The sequence below is a fragment of the Artemia franciscana genome, chromosome 11 (assembly GCF_032884065.1).
Source record: "Artemia franciscana chromosome 11, ASM3288406v1, whole genome shotgun sequence".
Lineage (NCBI taxonomy): Eukaryota > Metazoa > Arthropoda > Branchiopoda > Anostraca > Artemiidae > Artemia > Artemia franciscana.
This window is the reverse complement of record NC_088873.1, coordinates 21,920,065-21,930,587: the sequence shown is the minus strand read 5'-3', so window position 1 is coordinate 21,930,587 and position 10,523 is coordinate 21,920,065.

The following is a 10,523-nucleotide window of genomic DNA, read 5'->3' as shown; positions in this document are numbered from 1 at the left end:
TGGTCGATTCTGTTGGTTTACAGTCGAAAAAAAAGCATTTGGTTGTAGGAAGCAACGAACTGTTCAGCCAATTATTCCTACATAGCATAGTAATCAAATATGAAATCCAACAAATATAAGTATTGTAGAGTTTAGTTAAGAAGAGGAGATGAACTACCTTCATATTTATATAAATTAATTTAAAAAAGTTTCCTCACGACAAGTTTTTCAAAGAAAAGTAAAGAGCTCCATTAAGCCAAGAATGAGCAAATATAAAGTCAAATAATCTTCCAAGCGTAAAACTATCACGAATCACTATCAATAAATAAATTAAACTTAAAAAGAACATAAACTGCAATAAATAGCCGAGTCAAATTCAAAACGAGCAAAAAGTAACATGACTTGGGCTGATAAACCTTATACCTTCTGTAGACCGGAACACAAGTTGCGATGTACTGAAAAAAAAACAAAAAACAAAGAAACAAATGACATTGGATTGTCAGTTTAATTGACATATATTGAAATTTTTCCCTTAAGGTTTTGATAATCTTACATTTCAAACGTATTTTCTTTTCAGTAAAGCGCAAATTATTTTCTGGTCTTGAGAAGGCATAGGGTTTATCAGCCTTACTCATGTTAATTCCTGCTCATTTTGAGTTTTACTCGGCTATTTATTGTAATTTCTATTCATTTTGAGTTTCATTTATTTATTTATTGTGATTTGTAGTAGCATTACGCTGGGAAGATTAAGTGACTTTATTTCTGCTCATTATTGGCTTAATGGAGCTCTTTACTTCTCTTTGAAAAACTTGTCTTGTGGAATTAATTTTCAAAATAATTTCTGTTCGTTTTTCATTGACATAGTCTTTTTCATGGAAAAAATAATATTGTATATCTTTTCAGTTTTCTTCTGTAAGAATCCATACTGTGAATTTCCATTTTATATTGGAGAAACTTTTTTAACAAATTTTTAATCCTGACCCAGACCGTATTTGTAATTTAATTTTATTGCTCCTGAAGTTGACCAGAAAAATAAAACTTAATTTCATTCCCAGAAGATTCTGTCTATGCTCTTTGACAACCATGGCACACTTACACTCTTTTTATTTATTTGAATTGTACGAAATGTTAATAGCAATGTCCCCGATAATTTCAACTTCATACCCCCTGACGTTCTTGATATATTACAGAGGTGTCTTATTGGCAACCATGAACACAACGTATTTTGGTTTATTTTAAAGCAGCAATTAGCTTTAAAACATAATGGCCCGATTGGATAATTGTGTGGGGTTGAAATGCATAATATACCTAAGGATATAGTTGCTGGACCGTTCTACTATGCTGAACAAAGTAGATGTATAAAAATTTTGGCTAGATCTGTATGGAAAACGAATAGGGTTGAGAGAAGGGCTGCTTGCCCTTCTGTCTCTTGTTACTCTCAAAAAGGGCATCAGACACTCGCACTGTATTTGGAGTGAAAGGGGGGGGATTTCCCCTTCAAATATCTAGTAAAAACATTTTAAACAAGTAAAAACACAGTGAAAACATTTTGAATATATTCGTTTTCAGTAGAGTGCAAATTATTTTCTGGTCTTGAGAAGGCATGTGGGTTGTCAGCCCGACTTGTGTCAAATTTTGCTCGTTTTGAGTAGGACTCGGTTATTTTTTTGTTATTTAAATAAGTAAAAAATACCTTTAAAATGTTTTAACGTTTTTAACTTTAATAATTTAAAAATTATTAAAGCTTTAAGGAATATTTATCAGTATATGTATACAAAACTGACAATCCACAGCCATTTTTTTCAAAAAGTGCAAATAATGTTCTGGTCTTGAAAAGGTATAAGGATTGTCAAAGATATAATTTCCAGACCTTCCAACTACACTGAACAAAATGTCTATCGAAAATTTTGATTAGATGTGTTTTGGGGATTGATTGGCATGGGGGGAGGCATGTTGTCCTCCAATCACTTTTCACTAATAAAAAGGGCATTAGCCATTTCAATTTCCAACCGAATGAGCCTTTTTCGAAGTTTCTATGACAACAAATGGCCATCTCAAAATTTCTATTAGACGCATTTAGGGTAAGCACGAGGTGTGGGGGGTATCTACTCTCTAATAACTCTGAATCTGAAAAAGGGCACTAGAAATTCTGATTACCAATCCAACGATCCCCTTCTGAAGTTTGTAAGATCACCCTCTCTATATACACCTTATATGCCCCTCGTCCCCCTGAGGGCTATTGGGGGGGGGGGGGCTATAGTCCTCAGAAACATAACATAAATTCAAGTTTCACCGCAGTGGATCTCCCTAACCTAGAGGCGTCAAAAACACCAGGGCAGGATATCAGGTGAGTAATTCAAAATTGCTTGGAATTCCCTTCAAGAGTCCGTAACACTTTTTAGTTTGCACTTTCGCAGAAAAGCTCTGGTTACTGACGAACGGATTACTGACGTCATTTTTACTGACAGTGTTTTATCAATAATTAGTATAATGCCCATTTCGAATACGATGTGTAAAATCACTGGACGAGTAGGTAAATCACTGTGTTTGCCGACCGAGATTGTGTATGATGCGTATGCCAACCGGTATGCGTCATGTCAGTTTTTTTTGCTATTTATTTAACCAAATGGAAAATTGTGGCACCATCTGTAAAATCACAGCAGAAGCCGGTAAAACTGCTGCTTTTATCGAACAAGTTCGAGATTTCTGTAGATGACATACCAGTGCTTCCATAGTTTTGTGTAGTCGAACAATAAATTTTGGCGGTGTAATCGTGGTGCACCACGATTCTACTGAGTGCCCAAAAACACTGAGGGGGGATGTAACCCCCTATACGTGACTGCCCTGCTCATACCTGAAAGCTTTACTCACCTTCCTCAACTGCTTCTCAGGATAGGCAAAAAACCTTCTTCTAAAATTTTACCAAAAAATACTGACTACCTGAAGCAAATTTTAGTTAGCTAAGGGTTGACTAATCCTTTAATGAGTTATACTAGGAATTCATGCGCAATTTCAAGTCTAAACTTCCAAAATTCCTAAGCAGGGGGAACACTGGGAAGCAAAGTTGGCTTAGAAGACCACTGGATGTGAAAAGCATTATAAATATTCGCTTAAAAAGGTAAAATACTCAATATCAGCCCACCTTTCGATGCCTTGGTATCACTGGATCCTTTAGTATTTTCTTGAGCAGAACAAAAATCCTTCGAACAACCAAGTATTTCGTGAACTTGTATTGTAGCACAAGTTTCGCTATTACTACACGCACCCATTGATGAAAGGTACTAGGAAATATTCCTCATGTTGCCAAAAATGTCATCTTAAGGACTCTTGTAGGGATATTTCATATCTAAGGCATGAAACAAACCGTTTAATTTATTATTCAGACTAATTTAGATAATGGTTACCATTCCTGAATCAAGACATGGTAGTGTTTTTTCACTTAACAGTTTTATTTTTAACGAGTTTTTTTGGCTACTTTGGACTGTCGTCAGTGGCAGATCCAGAAGGGGGGAGAGCTTGGGTGGTGAACCTCCCTTACCTAGTGGTGGATTTGTGGTTGGGACCGCTTGCTCTGGTTTGGATTATCACCCATATGACATTCTTACGAGCATTTTCCTGCAAAAATGTTCATTTACACAAGAATTGAGCGTTTAAACTTCATGGAAAAATCCTCATTAGCGTTTCTTCCAGTGATTCCTAGCATTTGTAAAATTATAAACTAAAAATTGTTTTTATCTGAACTTGCTGCGTGCTGTTTTTTGTTTGTGAAACGCTACTTATTGATTTTTCTCTTCGTGAAACTTGTACATTGATTTTCTCTAAAGAATCTGATTTTATGTATGGAAATTATTGTATGCTGATGCTGTTCATGGAGCTTGTTACGTGTTGATTTTATTCGTAGAACTTGTTGTATCCGGACTTTTTTTGTTCGTGAAACTTGTTACATGTTGATTTTATCATCGTGAAACTTCTGCATTGATTTTTCTCCTTGTGAAACCAATTTTGTTCAAGAACTTTTTACGCGCTGTACTATGTTCGTGGAACTTGTTGTGTGCTGAATCCTGTGCTTGCAACTTGTTGCATGTTGAATTTTCTCTTCGTGAAACTTGTATATTGACTTTTCTCATCATAAAACTGGTTTTGTTCATGGAATATGTTGCATACTGCATACTGCTATTTATTCATGAAATTTGTTGCATATCGATTCTTCTCCTCGGGAAACTCGTTTTGTTCCTGGAACTTGTTTTGTGCTGATTTTTGTTCATGGAACTTGTCGCGTGCTGATTTTTGTTGTGAAACTTCTTGCATCTTGATTTTTTTCTTCGGGAAACTTGTACATTGATTTTTTCTCCTCGTGAAACTGATTTTGTTCATAGAAATTGTTGCGAATTGATGTATTGTTTATGGAACATGTTGCCTGTTGATTTTTTATCTACGTGAAACTTGTACACAGATTTTTTATCCTCGCAAAACTGATTTTGTTCCTGGAACTTATTGTGTGCTGATTTTTTTGTTCGTGAGACTTCTTGCATACTGATTTTTCTCATTGTGAAACTGATACATTCGTTTTATCCTCGTGAAACTGATTTCGTTCATAGAACTTGTTTCGTTCTGATATTTGTTCATGGAAGTTGTTGTGTGCCGATTTTTGTTCGTGAAACTTGATATCTTGATTTTTATCCAAGTGAAACTTGTACATTGATTTTTCTCGTTGTAAAACTGATTTTGCTCGTGGAACTTGCTGTGTACTAATTTTTGTTCGTGAAACTTATTGCATCTTGATTTTTCTCTTCTTGAAAGTTGTAAATTGATTTTTCTCCTTGTGAAACTTATTTTGCTAAGGAACTCATTGCCTGCTGATTTTTGTTTGTAGAACTTGTCGTGTGCTGATTTTTGTTCATGAAACTTTTTGAATGCTGATTTTTCGTGAAAATTATACATTGACTTTTCTCCTCGTGAAAATGCTTTTGTTCTTGGAACTTCTCTGGTACTGACTTTTGTCCGTGGAACTTATTTTCTGCTGATTTTTGTTCGTAAAACCTATTGCATATTGATTTTTCTCTTTGTAAAACTTTTACTTTAATTTTTCTCCTCTTGAAACTAATTTTGCTCAGGGAACCTATTACCTGCCGATTGTTTGTTCGTGCAACCTGTTGCATAATGGTTATTTGTTCGTAAAATTTGTTGCACTTTGATTTTTCACTCTGTAAAGCTTTTACGTTGATTTTTTTCCTGTGAAACTAGTTTTTTTTTTGTTGAGAGAAAGATGGGTATATTAATATTAATAAACAAAACAAAACAAGCATATGGTCCGAAGCATAGCTTGTAACTCTTCATGGAACTCTTTGCGTCCTGATTCTTTTGCTCTGGAGATTGCTGCGTCCTGAGTTTTGTTAGTGAATCTTGTTGCCACTTGATATTTCTCTTCGTGAAACTTGTACATTCATTTTTTCCTCGTGAAAATAATTTTGTTCAACCCCTTGCATACTGATTTTTTGTTCGTGGAATTTGCTACGTGTTGATTTTTGTTCGTGATACTTTTTAATTGATTTTCTGTCCTTGTGAAATTGATTATAATCATGAAACTTGTTGCGTGCAGATTTTTGTTCATGGAACATGTTGCGTGTTGATTATTGTTCGTGGAACCTGTTGATTGCTGAGTTTTGTTCGTAAAAATGTTACATATTCATTTTTCTCTTCATGTTTCCTCTACATTGATTATTCTACTCATGTAACTGATTTTGTTTATGGAACTTGTTGCGTGTTGATTTTGTTCAAGGAACTTGTTGCGTGCCAATTTTTATTCGTGAAATTTATTCCATGTTCATTTTTTTCATCATGAAGCTTGTACATTGATTCTTTTTCTCGTAAAACTAATTTTGTTTATGGACCTTGTTGCGTGCTGATTTTCGTTCGTGGAACTTGTTTCGTGCTGATTTTGTTCACGGAACTTGTTGCATGATAGTTTTTCTTTTCGTGAAACATGTACAGTGATTTTTATTCTCACAAATCTGATTTTGTTCATGGTTTTTGTTGTTTGCTGATTGTTGTTCGTGGAGCTTGCTGCGTGCTGATTTTCGTTGTTGAATCTTGTTGCATATTGATTTTTTTTCCTTGTGAAATTTGTGCGCTGATTTTTCTCCTCGTGACACTTGTTCTGTCATGCCCAAGTCATGTTACTTTTTGCTCGTTTTGAATTTGACTCGGCTATTTATTGCAGTTTATGTTCTTTTTAAGTTTAATTTATTTATTGATAGTGATTCGTGATAGTTTTACGCTTGGAAGATTATTTGACTTTATATTTGCTAATTCTTGGCTTAATGGAGCTCTTTACTTCTCTTTGAAAAACTTGTCTTGTGGACATAGTTTTAAAAATAATTTCTGTCCGTTTTTCATTGACACAGTCTTTTTCATGGAAAAAATAATATTGTATATCTTTTCAGTTTTCTTCAGTAAGAATCCATACTGTGAATTTCCATTTTATATTGGAGAAACTTTTTTAACAAATTTTTAATCCTGACCCAGACCGTATTTGTAATTTAATTTTATTGCTCCTGAAGTTGACCAGAAAAATAAAACTTAATTTCATTCCCAGAAGATTCTGTCTATGCTCTTTGACAACCATGGTACACTTACACGCTTTTTATTTATTTGAATTGTACGAAATGTTAATAGTAATGTCCCCGATAATTTCAACTTCATACCCCCTGACGTTCTCGATATATTACAGAGGTGTCTTATTGGCAACCATGAACACAACGTATTTTGGTTTATTTTAAAGCAGCAATTAGCTTTAAAACATAATGGCCCAATTGGATAATTGTGTGGGGTTGAAATGCATAATATACCTAAGGATATAGTTGCTGGACCGTTCTACTATGCTGAACAAAGTAGATGTATAAAAATTTTGGCTAGATCTGTATGGAAAACGAATAGGCTTGAGAGAAGGGCTGCTTGCCCTCCAGTCTCTTGTTACTCTTAAAAAGGGCATCAGACACTCGCACTGTATTTGGAATGAAAGGGGGGGGGGATTTCCCCTTCAAATATCTAGTAAAAACATTTTAAACAAGTAAAAACACAGTGAAAACATTTTGAATATATTCGTTTTCAGTAGAGTGCAAATTATTTTCTGGTCTTGAGAAGGCATGTGGGTTGTCAGCCCGACTTGTGTCAAATTTTGCTCGTTTTGAGTAGGACTCGGTTATTTTTTTGTTATTTAAATAAGTAAAAAATACCTTTAAAATGTTTTAACGTTTTTAACTTTAATAATTTAAAAATTATTAAAGCTTTAAGGAATATTTATCAGTATATGTATACAAAACTGACAATCCACAGCCATTTTTTTTCAAAAAGTGCAAATAATGTTCTGGTCTTGAGAAGGTATGGGGGCTGTCAAAGATATAATTTCCAGACCTTCCAACTACACTGAACAAAATGTCTATCGAAAATTTTGATTAGATGTGTTTTGGGGATTGATTGGCATGGGGGGAGGTATGTTGTCCTCCAATCACTTTTCGCTAATAAAAAGGGCATTAGCCATTTCAATTTCCAACCGAATGAGCCTTTTTCGAAGTTTCTATGACAACAAATGGCCATCTCAAAATTTCTATTAGACGCATTTAGGGTAAGCACGAGGTGTGGGGGGTATCTACCCTCTAATAACTCTGAATCTGAAAAAGGGCACTAGAAATTCTGATTACCAATCCAACGATCCCCTTCCGAAGTTTGTAAGATCACCCTTTCTATATACATCTTATATGCCCCTCGTCCCCCTGAGGGCTATTGGGGGGGGCTATAGTCCTCAGAAACAGAACTTCCTGACCTACCAATTACGTTGAACAAAATGGCTATCTCAAAATTTTTATTAGATATATTTGGGAAATGGTGGGCGTGGAAGGGGGTTAGTTGCCCTCCAGTCACTTTCAACTATTAAAAAGGGCACTGACCCTTTCAATTTCCAGTCGAATCAGCTGTTTTCGAAGTTTCTACGACAAGACGTGGCATTTCAAAATTTCTATCAGATACATTTCGAGAAAATACGAACAAACATATGCCCGTAGATTGTCAGTTTAATTGAAATATACTGACACCTCTTCCTTAAGGTTTTTGATAATTTTTCATTTATAAAAGTAAGAAATTATAAGATTATAAGAAAGTAAGAAATTTATAAGAAAGTAAGAAAGGTTAAAACATTTCAAACATTCTTTTGAGTAAAGCGCAAATGGTGTTCTGGTCATGAGAACGCATAGGGTTTATCAGCCCTACTCATGCTAATTTTTGCTCGTTTTGAGTTTGACTCGGCTAGTTATCGTAATTTCTGTTCGCAATTTTTTTTTCTTTTCGAAGTTTTTACGGCAACAAATGACCACCTAAAAATTTCTATCAGATGCATTTTGCAAAAATACGAGCTTTCGAGGGGGATTTACCCACCCTCCGATCACTCTGAATCTTGAAAAGGGCACTGTAACTTCTGATTACCAATCCAGCGAGCCCCCTCCGAAGTTTATGCGATCACCTTTTCTATGTTTTCCCTTTGTGTCCACGGGCAATAACTTACCTTGCCCTGAGGACTGTAGGGGGACTGTGAGGACTATGGGGTTGGAGGGAGTTAGCTGCCCTCTGATCACTTTTGACTATTAAACAGGGTACTGGTACTTCCAATTTCCGATCGAATTAGCTGTTTTTGAAGTTTCTATGCCAACAAATGACCATCTCAAAATTTCTGTCAGATCCATTTCGGAAAAATACGAGGTCTGAGGGGGGGTTTCCACCCTTCGATAACTCTGAATATTAAAAAGGGAATTAGAACTTATCATTCCCAATCCAACAATCCAATGTGTCCCTTCCAAAGTTAATACGATCACCCTTACTATATAGACCTTATATATCCCCAGGGCATAACTTACAACCCTTGCCCTGAGGGCTTTGGTGGGTTGTTATTCTAAAAGACATAATTACCGGATCTTTAAATTACGTTGAACAAAATGGCCATCTTAAAATTTCTATAAGATGCATTTGGAAAAAATACGAGTTGAAGGGTGGGGGCCATCTTATGGCCATCTTATGATTTCTATAAGATGCATTTGGAAAAAATACGAGTTGAAGGGTGGGGGGGGTCACTTTCGACTATTATAAAGGGCACTGACTCTTTTAATTTCCAATCGAATTCTTCGACAGCAAATGGCCATCTCGAAATTTCTAAAAGATGCATATCGGAAATATTCGAGGTGGAGGGGGGGGGGGCAGGCCTCTCTACTCTCTGATCACTTTATTTCTTAAAAAAGACACTATAATTTCTGATTATCAATCCAATAAGCCTCCTTCAAAGTTTATTCGATCACCTTTCTATATATACCTTATATGCCCCCAGGGAAAACTTACAACACATACACTAAGGGCCTGGGGGGGTTTCATCCTCAAAGACATAATTTATGAACCTTTCAATAACATTAAACAAAATGGCTATCTAAAAATTTTGATTGGATGTGTTTGAGGAAATGGTGGGCGCGGAAGGGGGCTTAGTTGACCTCCAATCACTTTCGACTATTAAAAAGGACACTCGCTTTTTCAATTTTCAATCAAATGAGCTCTTGTCGAAGTTTCTAAAACAATAAATGAACATCTCAAAATTTCTATCAGATGCATTTTGGGAAATATGAGGTGTGGGGGGGGTATCCACCCTCTAATCACTCTGAATTTTCAAAAGGGCACTAGAACTTCTGATTACCAAGCCAATGAGTCCCCTTCGATATTTTATACGATCGCCATTTCTATATATACCTTATTTGACCCCAGGGCATAACTTACAACCCTTACACCGAGGGCTGTAGGGGTGTTGTCATCCTGAAAGACATACTTTTCGAGCGTTTCTACGACTTTGAACAAAATGGCAATCTCAAAATTTTTATTGGATGTGTTTGGGAAATGGTGGGCGTTAGTTACCCTCCCATTACTTTCGAATACTAAAAAGAGCACTAGCCCTTTCAATTTTCAGTAGAATGAGCTCTTTTTGAAGTTTTTACGACAGTAAATGGCCATCTCAAAAATTTCTGTCAGATGCATTTTGGTTGTGTGTGTGGGGCGGGGCATCCGCCCTCCAGTCACTCGGGATATTAAAAAGGACACTAGAACATCTTATCTCCAATCAAAAGAGGTCATTCCAGAGTTTTTACGATCACCTTTTCTATATACCTTATGTGCCCACAGGGGACGACCTATAACCCTTGCTCTGAGAGCTGTGTGTGGGGGGGGGGCATTGCCATACTCAAAGACATAATCTCTTGACTTTTCAATTTCGGGGAATAAAATGGCTCTCTCAAAAATTTTCTTTTGATGTTTTTGGGGAAATGGTGGGCGTGGGAGGGGGGCTAGTTCCTCTTCGATCACTTTTGACTATTAAAAAGGGTACTAGCCCTTTTCATTTTCAATTCAATGAGCTCTTTTCAAAGTTTTTACGATAACAAATAGCCATCTCAAAATTTCTATCGCAAAATCCCGATACATTTCGTAAAATTAGGAGGTGTGTCTGTGTGTGTGTGTGGGGG